The 22,812-nt window shown below is 44.3% G+C and overlaps 1 protein-coding gene and 1 pseudogene across 8 annotated transcripts in view; one reads left to right on the forward strand and one right to left on the reverse strand.

Moving 5' to 3' along the window:
- Positions 1–3,830: 3,830 nt before the first annotated feature.
- The window catches only part of Ppp6r3 (protein phosphatase 6 regulatory subunit 3), a 115,847-nt gene continuing 96,865 nt past the window's right edge, over positions 3,831–22,812 (forward strand). For 7 of the 8 annotated variants that reach the window (XM_052194154.1, XM_052194182.1, XM_052194193.1 and 4 more), the window contains exon 1: positions 3,831–3,943. The gene's annotated coding sequence lies outside the window, so the exon portion shown is untranslated. The remainder of the gene's footprint in view (positions 3,944–22,812) is intronic. The other variant, XM_052194163.1, reaches the window with a different exon arrangement.
- Positions 11,380–13,913, reverse strand: LOC127676692 (something about silencing protein 10-like; annotated as a pseudogene).

Consider the following 22,812-nt stretch of genomic DNA (forward strand, 5'->3'; position numbering starts at 1 on the left):
TTCCTTTTCCTGAAGCTTGATAGCCACAGAGTGGTCAACATGCCTGGAGGGTCCCTCTTTCACAGACAGGGCAGCTCTCAGCAGTGGTTTTAGGGAAGTCCAGCTCCCTGCCAGTTCCCACACTGTAAACCTGTAAAGAACAGCAGAGAAAGAGAGGGAACTTCAAGGCTAAGTGGGTGACCACTCAGGGCTCCTAGGAGACTGTTTCCTCCTCTTGAACCTCAGGATTTCTCGACCCAGCAACAGCCTGTATGCCAGCCCTGCCCTCCTGGACCTTGTCCTCTGCCAGGGCAGTAATGGCCCCATTTCATCCCCTAGATCTGTGTCAGCAGAGAGTGGAAAAGAAGAGAAGAGGAGGAAAGGCGCTGAGGGCACCCTTCCTCAGGTCAAACTTACCTGATTTACAGTTTTTATGCAGAGCTCCTTTCTGTTGCAGGACATGATGGGTAGATGTCAAAACATCCTTCGGGGAAGTCAGAGAGTTTGCTTGTTTGCTTTCTTTTACATTATAACCTCAATGAAGTCAATCCAGGCAGCTCTGTGTTTATGCTCCTAGAGTTTAAGGAGTAGCAGTCAGGTGCTCTCTCTCCACTCCACTGTCTACTGATCAGGCTTAAAACAAAATCTTAAGTGTGTGTGCTCTTTAGATAGGCTGAAAAGTGTGAACTCTTACACTCCAGAGGGAAGTAGTGTGAGGAGAATGGGGCAAAGAGAGAAAGAGGAAGGGAGAGGTGGAGGGAGGGAAGGAGGGAGAGAGGAAGAAAGGAGAGAGGGAGGGAGAGGAGGAGAGAGGTGGAGAGGAAGAAAGAAGGAGAGAGGAAAGGAAGGAAGGAGGGAGGGAGAGAGGGAGGGAGAGAAAGAGGGGGAGAAAGGGAGCAAGGGAGAGAGGGAGGGAGATGGAAAGAGGGCGGGAGAGGGTGAGAAGGAAGAAAGGAGGGAAAGGAAGGGAGGGAGGAGAGAGAGAGAAAGAATGAGAGGTGGAGAGGGAGAGGAGACCTGTCAAACTTGCAAGGTTTCAGACACAAAGCTCAATCTGTGTCACATGCAAAGCTCGCCAAATCGGTCATTCTACTGATTCTGTGACTTTATGAGGCTGGCAAGTGGGCTTCTGGCTCAGGTGCCTCCTTCCCTAGGAAGCCCTCCCTGATTTCAATGTGTCTGGCTAGGTTAGGAATGAGTACACTATATTTGACTACTTATGGGCTAAGTACCCTGGCCTGCGTGAGGTGATGGGTTATCTTTAATTGTAATATGTATGTCCCTGGAACCTGCCTGAGTCTGGGAGAAAATAATGCAAAGCAGATGCTAATAGGTGCTTTCACTGCAAATGAATAAATGGCTGCTGGATGGTGGGCCACAGGACGGCTCCTTCAGATGGTGGGTGGGGGCCGGTGAGGCAGCTGACCTTTGCTGTCACAGATAGCCCTGCAGGCTCCCACTCCAAACTGGTCCCTCCCACCCCCAGCTGCCATGGTCCCGCCTTTAACTGCTGCCCTGCCCTGAGCTTTCGGATACCTTCACTCAGTTTTAACAATGTTTGTCACTCTGTATGTGGCCTCAGGCAAGCCTTCTAGCCTCAGTGTTCCAGAGTTAACATTTGCTGCCTCGGTCAGTGCCTGGAGTGGTGTGCTTGACTCTGGCTGATAGATATTATCACTTGCACTTCTGAGAACTGGAGAGTCAGAAAGGTTAGGTCACCTGGTCAAGGTCACCCAACCCATATATGGCCTCTGGTGACAATGATCTGGACCATAGTTAGCTAGTGTCTAAAATGAGGACTATAAAGTTGTGGGTCAACTAGCATTGAACTCTTTCTGGAATCTGCCTCCAGGCACAGTTTTCCTGGAAGGTGAACTGGAGGCCAGGGTGGGTTTGCACAACTCTACAGTCCTCTCTTGCTACCCAGGTAGGGGAATTCAGAGCCAGAATGAGTGAGGTGGACGACTCAGGCTTGCTGGACCCTGTGTAAAGGACAAGGGTGGGGTTGGGGTTCAGAGATTAGGAACTTGGGGAAAGAGATGAGTATCCAACAAGGCAGGTCCCGTCTCCTTCTCTCCGAGGGCTAGGCGCTGTCATTTTCCCCAGGGGGTGGATCCTAGCGGTAGCCCAGAGGAGACACTCAGGAGACACACTATGTGCTTTGAACCCCTGGAGAAGCCTGGGGCTGGACCTGCTGGAAGAGCTCTGCAGGCACAAGAGGCAGGCAGCCGCTGTCTGAGTTGTGAGTACTGCCAGTCAAGGCTCAGCTACCTCTGCTATCCAGTCTCCCAACATACCTGGGCCATTCCTGCCCTTGAAGCTCCAAAGCCCCACCCTGAGGTCTCTGTAACACCCTTCCTCTCTCTGCTACCAGCACCCTAGGGATTTGGAGTTCTGTCCTGTCCTATGACTTATTACTTGATCACCTTGCTCACTCATTTTCTTTCTTTTTTCTTTTTCTTTTTTGTTTTTTTGTTTTTTTTTGGATTTGGTTTTTTCGAGACAGGGTTTCTCTATATAGCCCTGGCTGTCCTGGAACTCACTCTGTAGACCAGGCTGGCCTCGAACTCAGAAATCCACCTGCCTCTGCCTCCCAGAGTGCTGGGACTACAGGCGTGCACCACCACCGCCCGGCTTCACTCGTTTTCTAGATGGCCTGGGAAGGTCTGCTTCATGAAAGACTTCAGAGACTTTATTGACCATGGTGGCCAGCTGCAGCACACCTGAACGTATGTTCCTGCCCAGGCAGGTCATTCATAGAGGCCTCTGGGGAGCATCTTAGTATCTTTTCCTGTTGCTATGATAAAATATTCTGACAAAAGCAACTTTAGGGAGAAAGGGTTCTTTTTGTCTTACAGTTGGAGGATATAGGCCAGGGTGGCAGCAGGGGAGTCAAGGGTATAGGAGTCTGCCAGCCATGTCACATCCAGCCAGGAGGTAGAGCATGCTTGTGGTCAGCTCTATTTCTCCTTTTTTAGACAGTCTCAGGAGATTTAAAAACCGGGATTAACCATGACAGTGGTAAGTGCATGGCTTGAGAGTTGGGACCCTGCTGTCCAGGACCCCAGTTCTGGGGCAGGGCAAATGTGCGGTACTATAGGTGTGGGACACTACCATTTGGAAGAAATTCATGTGTAAAATTCTTCTCTGTGACAAAAGATACAACTTGGGGTCTCCTTTGTATTAGGAAACCTTACACGTTGACCCCATTTTCAGGGCTATGACTTTAAAGCGATTAAACTGATGGTCTTTCATAAAACTATACCATGGAGAATGCGGGCATCGATCCCGCTACCTCTCACATGCTAAGCGAGCGCTCTACCATTTGAGCTAATTCCCCAGCTGTAATTAACTCCTGTCACAGGTTGTATTATGACTCACGTCATCACCGGTTTCCCCCCCCCCCCCCATTCCCTGCGGCCGTTGCCCCACCGCCTGCTGTCATTGTGTTATCCCATTGGCTTCCTCACATTCGGAGCTACACAGCCGGGATTGGTTTGGTTCATTTGTTTTAAACTACATTGACTATACGGATTGGTGGTCCCAAGCGTCCGTCACGCGAGGCCCCGCTGTTGCTACGGGGCACAGGGCCCAACCTAAGCTTCTCCCAATTTCTGACTTGTTTCTCAGACTCCGGGGTCCTAGAGGTTCCGGATCCGTCAAGACCATGGGAAAAAGAATGCGTCTCTCGCATTTGACTGACAAGACCTCAAAGCCAATCGAAGTGAAGGCGAGGGAACCTCTGGGCGGTCCAATAGGTTGTGGGGGGGCGGGAGAGGTAAGCCAATGATCCTTGGGAGGGGGCGGGGTCTACCCTGTGATTGGCTGCGGGACGGCCGGAGGGAGGGCGGGGGTAGCTCAAGGCCTGCTTGATACGTCCGCCATTTTGGGCGCTTCGCTGATGGTGTCGGTGAACCTTTTTCCCGCCTGAGCGCGACTAGCTGCGGGTTGTGGGCGCCTCCAGGTAACTCAGGAGAGGGGGCGGCGGCGCGGGGTGCGCGGGTCGCGCGGGCGAGCGGCTGACCGACCGTGGCGGTGGTCCGGTCCGAGCGGCGTGGGGAGGGAGCGTCCCGGCCCCTTTCCCCTCCCCCCCGGAATCGGCTGCTTCGGCGGCCCGGGAGGCGGCGTCCAGTCCCGGCCAGGACCGGGCCGCCCGCTCCTGTCAGCCTGGCCGCGCGTTGGCAGTCAGCCGAGCCGACTGCGAACTTTGGACGCCGAGGTGACTCTGGGCTTGGCCCGGCGGGAGCCCAGGCGAGACGAGGCGCGCCCCGAGCCAAGTCGGGGGTCCTGGGCGAGCTTCCTGACTCTCGCGCCCGGGCCTTCACAGCGACTTCTCGGGATCTCCCGGAGCTTGTCAACTCGCTGGAGAGCTTTGCGAAGGCTTTTGTTGAACTCTTGTCCTCCGAGAAACAAGTTTTGTGGGTTTCTGGGCATTAGCAGAGTCATCGGAATACACAAAAACCAGTTCCGAGTCTCCCTGAGCCATCGCAGTGAATCTTCAGCCTTCGCTGTTGAATCTCTTATATAGAGGCGGGCATTGGAGATTCCTTGGTGTTTTGGAGCTGAAGTGAGGGGTTACCCTTCTTGTGACTTCAAGCACCTCCCTTTTAAAACTGGATTTACTGTTAACTTGAAGGTCTTTTTCTCCCCAGTCCCGTTGTCTTTCATTAGAACTTGGACTTGAAGTTGTAGGTAGGACAGAATGAGTTGTCTGATTAACTCTTGTGCCTAGACTTCTCCACCGCATGAAGTACTGTCATTTGCCCCCTACCTGCTGTGGTCTCTTTAGAGATGGGTCAGAGCTTTGTTTATGTTTTGATTTGGTTTGGAGGAGGGGAACACTTAGACGAGGTTTCCTTCCATCCGAGCACTTTTTAGTATGGATACTGTTTCATTTTCTTAAGCGAAGTTTACTTTGGTTTTTGTTCTCAAGGTCACGTTGCAGACGACACAGCCAGTAAGAAAGGGACTTAAGATTTCCTTCCATTAAAATGTTCCTTGAAATAGCAAGGTGCAAGATCTCTGTTGCCAATGGTATTTGAACTTTCTTTTGGGCCACCTGAAAATTAAATCTTTGTCACTTTCTAGTACCGTGACCTTGGGCAAATTAGTTCTCTTTGCTGCCCCTGTAACCCAGGAAAACAAGTTTGTTCCATAAGTTTATCTCATGTTAGGTCCCAGTTATATCTAACATGTACACATTAGACCTGTAACGGAGTATATATGTAAATAAGTTAGCTCAAAGCAGCTAGAATCGTGCTTTGCTCATAGACTCAGTTCAGTAGTGACCATACTTATCAAATTCACTTGATCTTGATTATTTTATTTGTTTTTGAGGCAGGGTCTCACTATGTGGTGGGAGATCTTTACTGCTTCCCACTTTAATAATGGAATTAATAAAGTCATGCACCACTACATCTGGCTCATTATTTATTTTTTGAGATGATAGTTTAGGATATTCTTGACTTTCCTATTCAGCTAAAGCTGTCCTCAAATTCTTGATCTTGCTTCCTCTACCTGACAAGCATTATGAGTAGACATGTGTACCACCACACCTAGTTTAAAATTAACTTTTAAATGTTTAGTTAGATACAATTAGGAAAGTTTTGTGTTTAAGGATCAGCTAGGCCAAAAAAAAAAAGTACTGGAAGTTATTTTAATTTTTCCATGAGAAAAGATGTTGAACATTTGTTAAACCACTTGAGAGTGTTTTGTCTAAACCAGTACTTATGCATAGAAAACCCCTTCAGGAACTTAAACAGCACCCCTCCTCTGCTGCTTCTAGGTACTGCTTCTGCATAGTTGCCTCAAATCATAACATGAGGATTTCTTAGGTTTTCCTGGTTGTTATTGTGATTAAAGACTGCGGTCTTGGGAGCTTCAGCAAAGGTGCAGGTTAAACATGCCTAATCTCTAAATGCTCTGAAACCTGATGGCTTTTGAGTATCAAACTTTTAGATTGTGTAGCAGTTTGTATTAGGGATACAAAACTGGTAAAGTCTGCCAGTACTTCAGAATCTGAATCTGATATTGTTGTAGTCCTAAACCACTTGAGAAAAGGTGTGGTCAGCTTTTAGTTTGGGGAGTAGCTATTGTGTGGGGGTGCTTTGGGCCCTATTCCTCACCACTATGTCTGGCCAGGGACTCTAGTGTCTTTCACTCATTCAGTCATCCCTGAATCCAGCTTTTTTTGTTTTGTTTTGTTTTTTGGATTTGGCTTTTTGGAGACAGGGTGTCTCTGTATAGCCCTGGCTGTCCTGGAATTCACTCTGTAGATCAGGCTGGCCTCGAACTCAGAAATCCGCCTGCCTCTGCCTCCTGAGTGCTGGGACTAAAGGCGTGCGCCACCACTGCCCGGCCTATATTTTTTTTCATTTTACTACATTTCAGAAGAGTAAATGATAAAGAAGACCTTCCAGATATCTGTTCAACTAAACTAAAACTCAGCACCAAGTTTTCTTTAGGAAAAGGGCAGGAGTCTGGCCTTGCCCCTGTGTGTCAAGATCTCAAGCTGCAGTGGAGGCTGAGAAGCTGTTTTTTCTTAAAGTGTACCCAAAATACTGACCAGACCTCTTGACTTTCAGTTATATGTCCTATCTCAAGATCTCAAATGACTTTCTGTTTCATGAACCCATGGTAAATACATGTTTATGTGGAGCAGAATGCTTGAATATAGTGTATATAGAAATAAGGGTTATTTAAGCATTTCTTCTTTTTTTTTAATTAATTTATTTCATTTATGAGTACACTGTAGCTATTTTCAGACACACCAGAAGAGGGCATTAGATCCCATTACAGATGGTTGTGAGCCTCCATGTGGTTGCTAGGGATTGAACTGAGGACCTCTGGAAGAGCAGCCAGTGCTCTTAACCACTGAGCCATCTCCAGCTCTTCCTTCCTTCCTTCCTTCCTTCCTTCCTTCCTTCCTTCCTTCCTTCCTTCCTTCCTTCCTTCCTTTTTCTCTCTCTTTTTTTTTTCTTTCGACAGGGTTTCTCTGTGTAACCCTGGCTGCCCTGGAACTCACTCTGTAGACTAGGTTGTCCTCGAACTGAGAAATCTGCCTGTCTCTGCCTCCCAAGTGCTGGAATTAAAGATGTGCGCGACCACTACCTGGCCTCATTTTCTTTTTTTAAAGAATTTATTTTATGTATATGAATTCACTGTAGCTGTCTTCAGACACACTAGAAGAGGGCATTGGATCCTGTTACAAATGGTTGTGAGCCACCCTGTGGTTTCTGGGAATTGAACTCAAGACCTCTAGAAAAGCAGTCAGTGCCCTTAACCACTGAGCCATCTCTCTAGCTCCCTGAAACATTTCTTTGCCACAAAGATTGCCTTGGATTGGGAAGTCTGGCTCTGTAAGGCACTGATCAAGATGCATGAGGCTCTGACATCTCTGTAGTACCCAAAGAGATGAAGCTACTAGGCATCATAGCACACACCTATAATCCTAGTACTTGGGAGGCAGAGGCAGGAAGAGCTGGAGTCCAAGGTGATCCTGGGCCATGTAATGAGACCCTGCCTCAAAGAAACAATGAAATAGCCCTCCCTCCTTCAAAAAAAAAAATCAGTGTAATGATTTTTTTTTCTTGTTCCTGTGGTCTTGGGAATTGAACTTATAGTCTTACCCATGCTAGGCAAGTACTTTAGACAAGGTGAGGGTCTTCCAATTATTTTTTCCCTCAGGAAGCATTCTTTTTGACTTATCATACCTCTGGTGTTCTATAGAGAGTAGAGGTCAAGGCTACTGTTTTTCTTTTCTTATTTTTGGTTTTTTCGAGACAGGGTTTCTCTGTGTAGCCCTGGCTGTCCTGGAACTCACTCTGTAGACCAGGCTGGCCTTGAACTCAGAAATCCACCTGCCTCTGCCTCCCAAGTGCTGGGATTAAAGGTGTGTGCCACCACTGTCCTGTTTAAGGCTACTGTTAAACCTGCAGTGCACAGAATATTGTAAACCCACCTGCCTACCCTCTCTATCCCTTGCCACCATCCAGCCCTCAATATCAGTGGTGCTGACGTCATGATAGATTAACATACGTGAGAATCATTTGAAACAACATGGATGTTGAACTTTACCTCTGGAAGTGGAGGAGTTGAGACTATAATTTTTCAAAAATTGTAATTTATTATGTCTGTGTGAACTCTTGTGCGGATGTGTAGATGTGTAGGTGCACATGTACTGCTGTATACACACATGGGTGTTGGAGGACAGCCTTTGCAAGTCTGTCCTTCTACCATGTGGCTCCTAGGGATTAAGCTCAGGTCATCAGGTTTGTAGTAAGCATCCTTAACCACAGACTCATCTTGCAGGCTGGAGAATGTACTTTGATAATACTGACAATATTACTTCCTAGACAATACTGACGTGTCACTGCCTTTTAGATCTACTGTTGTCCAGTGCAGATTTAAGGGCTGAATTCCAGGGTCTTTGGGTGGGCTGGGAGCTTGGTCTGCAGTGCCTTGGAGGTTAGTGGCAGATGCCTTAACATTTAGCTTTATAATAATACATTTTGCAAGTGCAACTTTGTGACTTTTCCCCTTTATCTCATGAAAATACATTGTCATTTTGAGCTTGAAACTTAGCAAGTTAGAATTTGTCCCAGTGCCAAATAACATACTACTCGAGTTTTATTATTACAATTATTAGTATCTTTAAAAATTCTTTTACCATCATCTTGATGATCAACTGTCAGTTTTGATTTTAGATACCCTTCCTTCCCTGCTTTTAAAAAAAAAAAAAAGAAAGCCTTTCCCTAGAGAGTTTAGCTCTGCATTTTTTTACCCAGTTCTGACTTTGAGGGTGGAGTGGAGGGAGTGTTTGGTATGGTCAGTGCCCATGCTGTGGGAAAGGAGTTGTCTGTGTCCTGCATTCTAATGCAGGTGGAGGAATGCCTGTCTTTCTTCCTGGGAAGATGCATGCAGGAGTAGAGGGAAGAACAGAGGGCCTTGCCTGTATTTAACATCAGTATGCTGCAAGTGGTTACATTGGGGAGTGTTAAGAAAACTCCACATTTAGCACTAAATAGTACCATCTGCACACATTCTAAGACCTCAGCCTGCGGTTGTACTGAGGACTGCAGTCAGGTTTCCCACAATGCTTAACCACTGTCCTGTTTTCACCATCTAGTACTGCCCCCTCTCCCTGTTTAGAGGTAGGATCTTGTCATCCTGTGTCTGCCTTCTAAGTGCTAAGATTATAGTTGTTCGCCATCATGCCTACCTCCATCTATTTCTAATCTTAAATTCTTTTTAGATTCATTTTCTTTTGTGCATGAGTGTTTGTCTGCATTTATGTATGTGTGCTGCTGTGCTTGCAGAGGCCAAAGCATTTGTGACCAACTATGTGAGTGTTGGGAACTGAACCCAGGTTTTTGTTTGTTTGTTTGTTTGTTTGTTTGGGGGGGGTTGAGACAGGGTTTCTCTGTGTAGTCCTGGCTGTCCTGGAACTCATTCTGTAGACCAGGCTGGCCTTGAACTCAGAAATCTGCCTGCCTCTGCCTCCCAAGTGCTGAGATTAAAGGCACGCGCCACCATTGCCTGTTTTTTTTTTGTTTTTGTTTTTGTTTGTTTGTTTGTTTTTGTTTGTTTTTTTTAATTCAAGAGTAGTAAGTACTTTTAACCATTGGGCCATTTCTCCAGCTCCTAGTCTTCATGATATTTGCTCAGCAGTTGTATTAACTGAATCTATTCTTTGTCAGAAATGTATTAGAGGATTCATTGATGAACAGCCTGTAAGGACCTATGGTCTAAAGGGAGAGTTTAGCAATTACAGTTAAAAAGCTTGTTAGTATTATGTGGTCATCCCTCTGTATCATTGGGTTCCATATCTGTAAGTTTACACAGCCATGGATTAAAGGTATTACATTCCAGAAAGTTTTAAAAAGCCAAATTTAAATTTGCCACAGGTGAAATGCTTTACTGAGTTCCTGTAATAAATGTGAATGTAGATATGCTCTGCTGTGGCCACTTCACAAAAAAGTGTCTCCCACTGCAATGCTTTGTGTGATGCTTTGTGTCTGTGTCCAGCTTTTGGATGGTGGCTGATCTCTATGTATCCGTATTGAACATGCAGACAAGTTCATGTTCCCTTCATTCCCTGAATTAATACAGTATAACATCTCTTACACAGTATCACATTACATTGATTTTTAAATGATCTAGAGAGGGTTTAAAGATGCAGAAGGCATCTCAGCAGGGTCCTAGAAGCAGTATTCTGCCACTGGTAAGGTATGGCCAGGTAAGGTTTAAGTAGAAGCCTCAGGGAAAAGAGTTGGTGTTGCTTGACTGGCTTATTTGTTTGAGCTTTGGGTAGCTGAAGTTGCTAGAAGCCTTGGAAACAAGCGATTGTGTCTGATGTAGGCCTGTAACCCAGCTACTTGTGAAGTTGAGGTAGGAGGATAGCAAGTTCAGAGTCTGCCTGGGCAATTTAGCAAAATTATCATAAATTGGGGGGGGGAGAGAGAGCTCAGTAGTTTTAGAGTGCTGGTTGCTTTTGCAGAGGACCTGGCTTCAGTTCCCAGCACCCACATGATACCTCACAACTACCTTTAACTCCAGTTGGGGATCTGATGTCCTATGACTTCGGCAAGCTCCTGCACACATGTGCTATACAAGCATATGTATACTCAGTACATACAAGAAAATAAATATTAAAAGCACTTTTGCCTGCCTTGCTTGGTCCTAGGTTTGAGTCCCCGGTGCTACTAAGAAAAAATAAAAATGGTTCTTTGTTTCTTAGAATGGTTACTTTGATGAATCTCCTTGATTTGGGTGGTTTAAAAAGGACTGCTGGTCCTGCCAGGCTGGTGAAGCAGCTGTGTGATACAAGATGTATACTTGTTGCTTGAAAACGCTTAACTCCCTGTTTCCAAACCTGTCAAGTCTTCTAGATTCTGTGTGTTGGCCCCGCCCCTTCCCCAGCTCCCATTTTGTTGAAGGTTCTTGGTCTGTGGTTCAGGTTGGCCTTTAAGTTGAGAAAAGGTTAAAGGACCCTGCTTCAAGTTGCTGAATTCCTATAGGTTCTTGCTGACCATCTTGAACAGCATCCTTGTAATGGATGATGCTGGAAGTGTGGGGGTCTATGCTGATGAGAGGGATCTGTGGGGTGGCTCAGTGGGAAAAATCACTTGCTGACAAGCCTCACCCTGAGTTTGCTCTTCAGAACCTACATAGTGGAAGGAGAAAACCAACTCTAGCAAGTTTGCCTCTTAGCTCCAATTGCGTGCCTTAGTTGTCTTTCCTCCTTACACAACAAAGAAAGAAATGTAATATTTCTGTTCAAACTTTGGTTAAGGTTTTTTTTGTTTTTGGTTTGGTTTTTTTTTTTTTTTTTTTTTTTTTTGGTTTAAAATACTTTGTTTTGAGACAGGGTTTCTCTGTGTAGCCCTGGCTGTTCTGGAATTCACTCTGTGTATACCATGCTGGCCTCGAAGTTTAAAATATTTTCGTTGATATAAAATAATTGCCAAAAACTAGGCTAAGGAGCACTTTTACTTAAACTTAATGCACTTTTAATCCAGCACAAATGCTGGTTAGTTCACCACTATACCATTGCTCTTTGCCTATGAGCTCTACAAACCTGGCCTCATCTTCAAATTTTGATTCTTCTGAACTTTTCCCTATTTACTCTGGGATTTCTATCAGTTTTCTTTTCTCCTAGGTATAAGCCCTCTATTTTTAGCACACTGGTAGATAATGGTTCTTTGCATTTTGATCATTGAGAGAGCTTCTTCTTTAGCCCTATTTTCTTTTTACCTTCTGCCTGTCTTCCTTTTCCTTATAGTACTAGTGCAGCTTAATCAGACTCAGGATCATCAGGCAGATCAGCAGGCCAGCAGTCTGTGAAACAGGCTTTGACTTGGTTTTGGTTGATTTTGCTTTTTGGATTCAGTTCTTTGTTTACATCAAAGAACTGTGACTTGGCTAGTCACGTCCTTGGCTGTGAATAGGTGATAGATTTTGGAGGACAGTTTCCACAACTGACAGGTTGTTATCAGATTTCTGTAGGTAACAAGCCTTTCTGTGACTAGATGTCCATGTGCAGGCATTCTCCTGGTTTTCAAGATTAATTAAAAACTGATTTTGTAGCAATGGTTTATGTAGCAGTTTATTCTTGCTGAGTCATCAGGTATCAGCTTCCTTTTCCAGAGGAAATGATCCTTTTCTTCCCAACTATAACAATGGCTCTATCTCATTCTTCGCTTCTGTCAGCTTGACTTTGAGATCTTTTGTCAGCTCCAAGAGCTCTGGTAGTTCTTTTCTCAACATTTTCAGCTTCTCTTTCACCAAGACGTTAGTCAAATTCTTTGCTACCTAGGTCTCAGCTTTATCTATCTGGAGCATGAGTTTTGCAAAGGCCTCCACCCAAGTAACTCCAAAATCATCATCTGGAGGACTTGGGCCAGGTGCTGCTGAATTACCAGTGCTTCCTTCTCTCCCCTTCCTCTCCTTTGCTGACTCTGTTGGTCTCAGGATTTGGAACCATAGTCTGAAAAATATGTATGCTTCACGAATTTGTGTGTCATCTTTGTGGTTTCTTGCAAGGTTACAACCTTGTACAGTAGCCAGAATGGTTACTATATTGTTTCAGTTTTAGTGTATGTGCTGCCAAAGTGAGTGCTGCCTTTGGTTAGTTTTTTTGTTTTTGTTTTTTGTTTGTTTGTTTGTTTTCGAGACAAGTTTCTCTGTGTAACCCTGGCTGTCCTGGAAATCATTCTGTAGACCACGCTGGTTCGAACTTAGAAATCCACTTGCCTCTGCCTCCCAAGTGCTGGGACTAAAGGTGTGCGCCACCACTGCCCAGCCTTTGGTTAGTTTTTAAGAAAGTTCTTTCCCCTTTACTAGTCAGAGACTGATGTCTGGATACTGGTTGGAGCTGTGATTAAGAGAGCACTTGGAGAGGTAAGTAGAGGCTTCTTCTACTATGCCTAACTGGGACATCTGTACATCATGAGTTTGGCAGAGCTGGATTTTCCCCAGTGGAGGCGTTTGACTACTTACACCTTTACAGCTAGCTGGTGCTGTTTTTTATTTTATTTATTTATTTATTTATTTATTTATTTATTTATTTATTTATTTATGAGTGCTTAGTGCACGTACTTGGTCTTTGCCAGAAGGCCAAGATGTGTTTTCTTGAAGATAAAATATTCTGAACTAAATTACTTTTTATTTAAGCAGGATCTTGCTATGAAACTCAAAACTTGTCTTAGCCTCTTTAGTAGCTGGGTTATAGGCCTTTCTGATTGATGTTCATTTTCAGGTAGGCTCAGCACCTATGCATTCAGCACCTGTCATGGTTATAGTTCTTTGCTGCTCATATAGGGGTTGACATCTGTCCTCAGTTCAGAATGTATTGTGGTTAAGAGTGCACAAACCTCAGGTAGTGGCCTTGAGTTTTGCTACATGTGGTTTTCCAGCTGTGTGAATTTAGTACCTGTTCCTCTCTGCTTTAGTCGCCTACTTGTAAATGATAGTGTTGGCTTCAGTTGAGCCTGAGTACGGTTGTACCTGTGTCACTCTTCACTGTTCTGTCTGAGAGTAGAGCTGTGCACAGAAGCAGCTCTGTGAGGCCAGTGAGAGCCCTAAGGGGAGATGTGTGCTCTGGCCGACTAGAAGAATTCTGGCTGGTGGGGATTTTTGTTGAGGGAAATTTTGGAGAATTTATTTTCAAGTTTTTTTTCCCCTTTAAACTATGATTATGCTACATGTTTATTTTACGTCTAGATAAACTTGCATATTAATGTAACACCTTTTCTCTGACTGAATAGAGGGCATAAATTTGAGGTTTTGCAGTATGATTTCTAAAACATTTATCTTTACAAACTCTGTTTGGGAGCTGGAGGGATGGCTCATGATTCAGAGCTTGTACTACTCTTCCAGAGGACTGGAGTTTCATTTCCAGCGCCTGCAAGAAGGCAGCTCACTTGTAATTCCATTACAGGCGAGATGGCACTCTCTTCTGCAGGCACTGTTTTCACATGTATGTACAAACCACACACAGGTGCAGACATACAAATACAAAATAAAATTTACAGTTTTTTTCTTATTGGTTCTCAGAACTATATAAGCACAGCTATCTTTGCTGTGGTGTCTCCTGTGTTCTGTGGAGCTACATGTCTGCCTGTCTTTCTCTCTTTTTCTCCCTCCCTCCCTGCCTGCCTCCCTTCCCCTCTTTTTCTTTTTCTTTCTCTTTCTCTCCTTGCCTCCCTCCCTCCCTCTTTCCTTCCTTCCTTCCCTCCCTCCCTCCTCCTCCTCCTCCTCCTTCTTCTTCTCTCTCTGTCTCTCTGTCTCTGTCTCTTTCTTTCTGAGACATGGTTTCTCTGTGTAGCCATTTGTCCTAGAACTCCCTCTGTAGGCCAGACTGGCCTGGAACTCAGAGCTCCCCACCTGCTTCTGCCTCCTGAGTGCTGGCTTAAAGGTGTGCGCCACCATCGCCCAGCTGAGCTGTGTGTCCTTCAACATGATGTGGATAAGCATGCAAGGCGGCAGATGATGCAGTCTTTCTTTTGTTTATTTTTCTTTCTTCTTTGTTTGTTTGTTTGAGACAGGGTTTCTTTGTGTAGCCCTAGCTGTCCTAGAATTCTCTATAGACCAGTCTGGTGTAAACTCAGAAATCCACCTATCTCCTCCTCTTGAGTGCTGGGATTAAAAGCATATACTCTACTCATTTTCCCAGTTATACTCATTTTCTTCACAGATTTTACATCATGATTTTATGGTTCTATTGAGTTAGGTAAACATTTTCTGTAAGGGGTCAGTTGGCAAATATGTTATTCCCTGAGGCTCCTTCCCTGTTATGTGTGAAAGCAGCCACAGTCAAAATGTGGACTAGCGCAAGGGGGCTGTATGCCTAAATGTCCTTGCTCGGAGGGTAAGTGGTAGGCTAGGTTCACGTGTGCACTGTAGTCAGTACTCATTCACATCTAGTTTTTAAAGTATAATGAGTTCATGAATTAAAAAACTATGTCATGATGGGTACAATACTTAAGAAAGTATTGTCATTCTCTTTGGTCCTATGTGTCCTCCCCAACTACCTTCTTCCCTCTGACCTCCTCAAGGCATTCTATTTCTTTACTTCTATGTCACCATCTGCGAAAGTTTCCTTATATAATGTGACTGAGTTTTTGCATGTCATTAAACTATATTCATTTGAATCTTATTCTATGAACATTGTTCTCAATGTTCTATTAACATTGTTCTCAAGATCCATTTTTTTCTTTTTTTGGAAGCTGGGTGTGGTTGTGCATATCTTTAATGCTAGCAGGGGCCATTAGATCTCCGTGAGTTCAAGGCCATCCTGATCTACAAGTCAAGTCTAGGACTACTGGGGTTGGTTTACACTGAGAAACTGTCTTGAAAACAACAAAAACAACTCATTTTGTTTTCCAGATGTTTGAATACTTTCTGTCTTAATAATGAGCAAAACAGACCCATGTTCCTGACCTCATACAATGTGTGATAATAGTGTGGGGAAGACAGCAGAGAGTTAATGGTATAGTAGCTATCTGGATACTGATAGGAGCCAGCAAAAGAGGAAAGGGGTTGGCTGTTTTCAGACTGAAAGACAATGCTCAGATTAGGCCTACCTTAGGAGGACCCTTTGCCTAGAAGATGAAAGCTCAAGGCGTGAGGCTATGGGTATGCGGGGCATCGCTGTAATAGAGTCCGGCATGCATGGGTGCTATGAAGGGGGTAGATCAGTTGTGTTGGAGGGACGATCCCTAGGGAGAGTGGTAAAATAGGTCTGTTTTGAGCCAGAGGTGTGACATAGTCTAGTTTCAGAAAGGTCCTATTGCAGCTGAGTTAAGAATAGCTGTCGCTGTGCAGCTGTCATGGAGGCTTTAGAAGGCTATGGCAGTGATCCAGGGGAGCAGTCATAGCAGCTTGGGCAGAAGGGGACCAGGAGTGATATTGAGAAGTGGTTGGAGTCTGGCTCCTTCTTGGAGGGAGAACAGATGAGATTTGCTGGAGACAGGATGTGGGTGTCAGAAAGTAAAGGATGACTATAGGGACTTTGGCTTGCTGTGAGAAGAGGAAGGCTGTGGAGGAGCAGGCTGTTGAGAAGAAGGCCTGGAAATCAGGAGTTGGATTTGGGCTTATTCGGTTTAGGTCACTTCAGAGAGCAAACAGCATAGGAGAGAAAGGGCTGGACTGCACATCACTATGAGTCCTCCATGTTTAGATGGCATCTTAGGCCATGTTGAGCAAGTCATGAATAATTTTGATGAGCAGTTCCCAAAGGAAATGTGAGAAACCTGGATGCATAGAAAATAAACAGTTCTCTGTCTTGGGGACTTGACTGGGATAGAAGACACAAATGCCAAAGGGTTTACTGAAATGGGTAAATTAGGACATTGGTATGCCGTAGGTGCTTGTGTGTATTAGTTAACTGCTATTGCTCTGATAAAACTTAACCAAGGCAACTTACAGAAGGCTGGGTTTATTTGGTGCTTCCAGTTTCTGGGTAGGAGTCCATCACCACTGTGGTGGGCATGGCAATGGCATGTGCAGGCATGGCAGTGGAGCACTAGCTGACGGCTCAGATCCAGAGCCACATGCAGGAAGCACACCGAATGGCCGGAGTACTTTACTTACTGCCAGGGAGTAACTAACATCCTGTAAAGCCGTACCTCCTACTCCTTCCCTAACAGCTTACCAACTGGGAACCAAGCATGAGCCTTTGGGGGCTCATTCTCTCTCTTTTTAAAAGACTTTATTTATTTTTGTATATGAGTACACTGTAGCTGTCTTCAGACACACCAGAAGGGGGCATCGGATCCCATACAGATGGTTTTGAGCCACCTTGTGGTTGCTGGGAATTGAACTCAGGACCTTTGGAAGAGCAGTCGGTGCTCTTTTTTTTTTTTTTTTCAGTCGGTGCTCTTAATTTCTGAGCCTTCTCTCCAGCCCTGGGGGCCCATTTTCAATCAGACAACCACAGTGTACTTGAAGAAGTGCTACTGTGGAGGAGGAATAATTTGATGAAGCAGGAGAGGCCATAATCTCTGATAATCCCATTCCCACAGCCTAGAGCAGGCATTGGCACTGGACTGTTTACATGGGAGAGCTTGGCCCTCTTTGTTCCTCCTTAGTCAGAGAGAGTAGAATGGAATGGGGGTGGGTGGGCAGTGGGAACATGTGGATATATTCTTTACTGTCCCCATTCTTCCCCAGGGAAAGGGAAAGGGGAAGGGAGGTGAGAATGAGGAGTTTGTGTGAAGGGAGGAGAAAGGATGAAGGGCTTCTGTAGGGGATGAGTCTGCATTGAGAGTTGATAGCACAGTGCTTCCTTTAACCGGGGTTGTGAGCTACAGAGGTGTGGCGGGGCAGAGGAAGGGAGGGAGGGAGAGAGAGAGAGAGAGAACTGCCATTCGAGCTGAGGCAGGCAGCTAGTGGGGTGTGTTTGCACTCTTGCACACAGCTGTAGTTCATTCCACTTTGTGTTGTTTCCTATTAAATATATTGCATTCTATGCATTTATTGTCCTGATGTTGGAAAATAGGATTGTTTCCAGTAAGAGAAAGCTGCTGTCAACATTTTTGACACAGATTGTGAAAGCATGTCTCCAGGGCACAAACTGTAGTATTGAGACTATTGGGACATGTCCAGCTTCAATATTATTAGGAAGTAGTGTAAACTATTTTCATATGGGCCTTTGATGGCTCTTTGGATTGTCAGACCATTTTATATTTATCAGTTTGGTGACCTACACCTCAGGGGTCTTAACAATAACAACTCCAAACCAAAAGCATTAGTGTAGTATGCTGGTAGGTTGAGGCAGGAGGATTGGGAGTGTTCAGAGTCGTTATTCACTACATGTTGACTTTAAGGCCAGCCTGGGCTACATGAAACCTCATCTCACAAACAATGCAAAATATAACATCTAAACTATGTAATTTAATAGACTTTAATGTCCCACAGAATTGTGTGATCAACACAATCCAAAAATATCTTTATCACCTATGTGGTTTGGACATTTCATGTGAGTAGTTTAACAGTAATCTTTTGTGACTGGCTTTTTTCAGTTCGTATATTTCAAGGTTCTCCCATGTCTTAGCACGTATCAGAATACTTTCCTTTTCTTGTATATATATTCACATACATGTTTGTGCATTTGTGTGTAAAGGCCAGAGGTTCGCTTTGGTGTCTTCCTCAGTTGCTTCCCCACCTTATATTGTGAGGCAGCCTTTTCATTGAACCGGAAACTCACTGATTGGGCCAGACTGGCTGGCTCACCAACCCCAGGGATACTCTTGTTTCTACCTCTCCTGCTGTGGGACCTTAGGCACTTGCTGGGGATTTGGTCATCCATTGTGTCTGTTTTATGGACAGTTTATCATTTCCGTTTTGGAGCTCTTTGGAATGCTAATTCTGTTGGTCCCCGGAACTTGTCCTTTTCTGTCCTTGAGAGTGGCTTCCTTGTGTAGTTTAAAATAGCTTAAAACTGGATCCTCCCGCCTCCTGAGGCAAGTGAGATGGCTCAGCAGATAACCCCTTGCACCACACCTGACTACTTGAGTTCTCTCATCAGATAGGAGAGAGCAAACACCTGCAGGTTGTCCTCTTGAACTCTGTGAAGTTCAAGTTTGCTTGTTTTTGTCTGTGTTTTATTGTGGCTCTTTTGTATTTTATCCTCCCTCCACTCTTTCAATTAAGAACACACTATAGCCAGATCCCCCTCTCCCCAGATTCCGTCATACACGTTTATTACACTGCTGCGGTTGGATTGGTTCATTTCTTACAGTGAGCATCTTCAACTATAAATGAATAGATAGAAAATATTAGTAAACGAAAGTGCAAGTGTTAGGCATGAGAAGGTGTAAGAGCTGCCAGCACAGGGAGGTCCTGTGTCAGATGGTAGCTGCACATGGAGTGCAAGCTTTGGTCCTGATGGCTGGAAAGCAGCAGCATGCAGGAAAGCAGTGGCGTTCTGAATGCTGGCCTAATGGCTTCCTAACTGCAACACTGGGTTAGTCAGTTGTCTTAGGGTTGCTATCACTTAGAAAAAAAAAACATCATGACAAAAAAAAAAAAAAACAAGTTGGGGTGGGGGAGGAAAGGTTGTATTCTGCTTACACTTATCAGTTGCTGTTTATCATCACCAAAAGAAGTCTGGATAAGAACTAAAGCAGGGTGGGAATCTGGAGGCCGGAACTGTGGCCTTGGAGGGTGCGGCTTTCTTATGTAGCCCAGGACCTCTAGCCCAGGGATGGGATCCACCCACAGAGGGCTAGGCCTTCCCCCATTGATCACTAAATAAGAAAATGCCTTAGAGCTAGATCTCAAGGAGGCTTTCCTTAGCTGAGGCACCTTCCACTCTGACGACTCTAGTTTGTGTCAAGGTGACACAAAACTAACCAGTTCTTTAGTATTGTGTGAAAACGGAAAAAAAAAACATAACAAGATTGTTGTGAAGCTCAAATGAAAATGTTTGGAATTGTTTGGTAAATAAAGCATGATTCATGCCAGGTGTTGAGGCACATCCAGAAGTAGGGGCAGGCAGATCTCTGTGAGTTCCAGGCCAGTCAGGGCTGCACAGAGAGACAACAAACAAAAAGCAGCAAACAAACAGATGCTGAAGCTCTTCAAATGCAGCTATGGTCTTAGACCTGCAGACTGTTTTCATTACTAGAGAAAGAAACCTTATGTTCTGGCCTCCCATCCTCTCATCTTGAGGCCATGTCATATGGTAGTTTGTTTTTTGTTTGTTTTTATTTATGTGTGTCTGCTCATGCACACATGCATGCCTGTCTGTGTGTCTTCCATATGTGTGGGTACAGTCAGAGATGAGAAGACAGTGTTGGACCCCTGGAATTGGATTTATAGGCAGTTGTATATTACCCATGAAGGTTTAAATTTGCATGATGAGGTCAGACCTTTTCTGAGTGTGAACATGTGGAGACCAGAGGACAACCTTGAGTCTCATTTCCACACTGTCTGCTTTTTTGAGTCAGGATCACTCACTGGTTAGTCATTCTAATAAGCCCCCCAGGTATCCTCCTGCCTTACTCTCTCCAGCCAAGGGCTTGGCTCACATTCTTTTTCATAGTTACATTGGTTGCCTGGATAGCCTTTGGTGAAGTATATGGACCTTTACTTACAGAGTACTTTTTCTTCTCAGTTCTCTGTCCACTGCTGCAACAATTTACCCCAGCACAGCAACTCAAGACAGAAGAGAACATTAAGCATTGTAGTTCTGTGGGTCAGGAACTTGAAGGTGGGATTAAAGGCATGCACCACCACCACCTGGCTAGGTTTCATTTTTATTTTATTGCTCTGCCTGAATGAATATTTTGCATTCCATATGTGTAGAGAAACCAGAAGAGGAAGTATTGGAGCCTCTGGAACTGTAGTTACGTACAGTTGTTAACTGTCATGTGGGCATTGGGAACTGAATCTGGGTCCTCTAGAAAAGCAGCCAGTGTTCTTAACTGCTGAGCCATCTTTCCAGTCCTAATTTGTGTTTAAAGGACATATGAAAAAAAATGTGTCTTGTGGGGTATTAATCCTGTTACTTTGGGAACTACACCCTTTCCAGTAGTATGGCATGGGTCAAGCTCTTGATTACTAGAGAGCCAAGTTTGCTGTCTTCGTTTTTTCTGCTGAACGACCTTTTGCCATCAGCTCATGGGCCTTTCTGAGTTGTCATGATCAGTAAGAGTTGATTTTTCAGCAACTCAAGACAGAAGAGAACATTAAAATTTCTTTAAAGCTGTTATACTTTGAATAGCTAATCTTATTTAGTCTCTAAGTCCTAATGGGAACTTTTATGTGAAAATTAAAAATATTAATATTAAAGAAATAGCTCTTCATAATGTGTTCATATACAAAGGCTAATTGTAATACCTTTAATCCAAGCACTTGGGAGGCTGAGAGGCAGGTGGATCTCTGACCAACCTAGTCAATAGAGCAAGTTCCGGGACTGCACAGAGAACCCTGTCTTAGAAACAAAACAAAACAAAAACAAAAAATAAATCATTCAACTGAGAAATAATTAAAAATTTATTGTTTAGCTTTTAATTGAAAGTTTTTTGTTTGCTTTATATTTTATTGAAGAAAGAATCTGACTCTGTGGCCCTGACGGGCCTTAAATTCAGATACACCTGTCTCTGCTTCCTGAATCCTGGGATTAGTGGCAAGTGCCACCACTTTCCAGCATACTTTGTCTTTAATTGAATGTATACCAATTTTGCCCATCTTTCATTTGACAAATACCTGAATACCTGTCCTTTGCCAAGTCCAGTGTTTTCTATGATTTGATCATATCTGGTTAAAGAAAATGTGGCTATGAGAATAGCTGATGCCCTCAGTGTAACCTTTAAGACAGTGCCAGTTACATATTGACATTTCCTAGTGACTATAAGTGACAAGTAAAAATAGATTAATAAACATACATATTTATATATGTGTGCATGTGTATGGATGGGGCAGTAGCTCTTGTTCTATCACTGCGCTGTATCCCCAGCCATTTGAATTTTGTGTGTGTAACTCAGTATGTCCTAAATATGTATTTTGTTTGTTTGTTTGTTTTTTTGGATTTGGTTTTTTTTGGAGACAGGGTTTCTCTGTGTAGCCCTGGCTGTCTGGAACTCACTCTGCAGACCAGGCTGGCCTCGAACTCAGAAATCCTGCCTGCCTCTGCCTCCCAGAGTGCTAGGATTACAGGTGTGCGCCATTGCCGCCTGGCTTGTTTGTTTGTTTTGAGACAGGGTTTCTTTGAGCAGCTCTGGCTGTTCTGGAACTTGTTCTCTGTTAGACCATGTTGTCCTTACTCAGAAGTCCTCCAGCCTCTGCCTTGAGTTCAGGGTTAAAGATGTGTCCCACCACTGCTTGGCTGCAACACACTATCATTTTTTAGCATGCAGTCAATATAAATAAATCAATGAGATTTTTTTTTTCTGTTTTATTTAATCTTGGAACTATATGAGGAATTGAGTCTAGGGCTTCAAACAAGCCAGGCAGGCATCCTACCACAAACCATACCCTCTGCCCCTTAATTAACCTTTGAAATCCACTGATGTTTCTTCTTCATAGCACATCTCAGTTCAAATGCATTGTGGTTCAGATGTGCAGAATCCTTATGTGGGTGCCACAGAGAAAGCATAGATCACAGACTGCACATGTGAGCAGTAGAGAACTCTCACCAACACTAAGTAAGAAGTAGAAGTGAATTTGGGGCTTCTACCATCTTCTAGTTAGTGGCAGAAAATTGAGAGGAGGGAAGGGCTATTGAAGGTAGAACTATAAATAAAAAGTTTGATGATTGGAGGTGGGGGTGTGGCAGAGAGGAGCCGTCTGTCTAACAACTTGAGGCCTCTTTTACTGAGCTTGGGAAGGCATAGTGAATGGAAGGTTTGCTTGGGTGTGGAATGTGATGGAAAGCAGGGCCTTTGCATGATTGACTGTACTAGTTTACTTAGTTGATGATTAGTTCACTCTGAGACATTCATGGGAACTGTCTACTATTTGGGCATCTTGTTTAAAGTACAGAGATGTGATGGGAGAAATTTCTTTTCTGGTTCAATTTATATGGAGTTCTATAGGCTTCTTGTGTGTTTATGGGCAGGGCATCTCTTTAGGTTAGGGAAGTTTTCTTCTATAATTTTGTTGCAGACATTTACTGGCCTTTTAAGTTGGGAATCTTCGGTCTTTTCTATACCCATAATCTTTTCCTTAGTTTTGGTCTTCTCATTGTGTCCTGGATTTCCTGGATGTTTTGGGTTAGGAGCCTTTTGCGTTTTGCATTTTCTTTGTTGTGTCAATGTTTTCTATGTTATCTTCTGCACCTGAGATTCTCTCTTCTATCTCTTGTATTCTGTTGATGCTTGCTTGCAT

This window comes from Apodemus sylvaticus, chromosome 1 (assembly GCF_947179515.1).
Source record: "Apodemus sylvaticus chromosome 1, mApoSyl1.1, whole genome shotgun sequence".
Classification (NCBI taxonomy): domain Eukaryota; kingdom Metazoa; phylum Chordata; class Mammalia; order Rodentia; family Muridae; genus Apodemus; species Apodemus sylvaticus.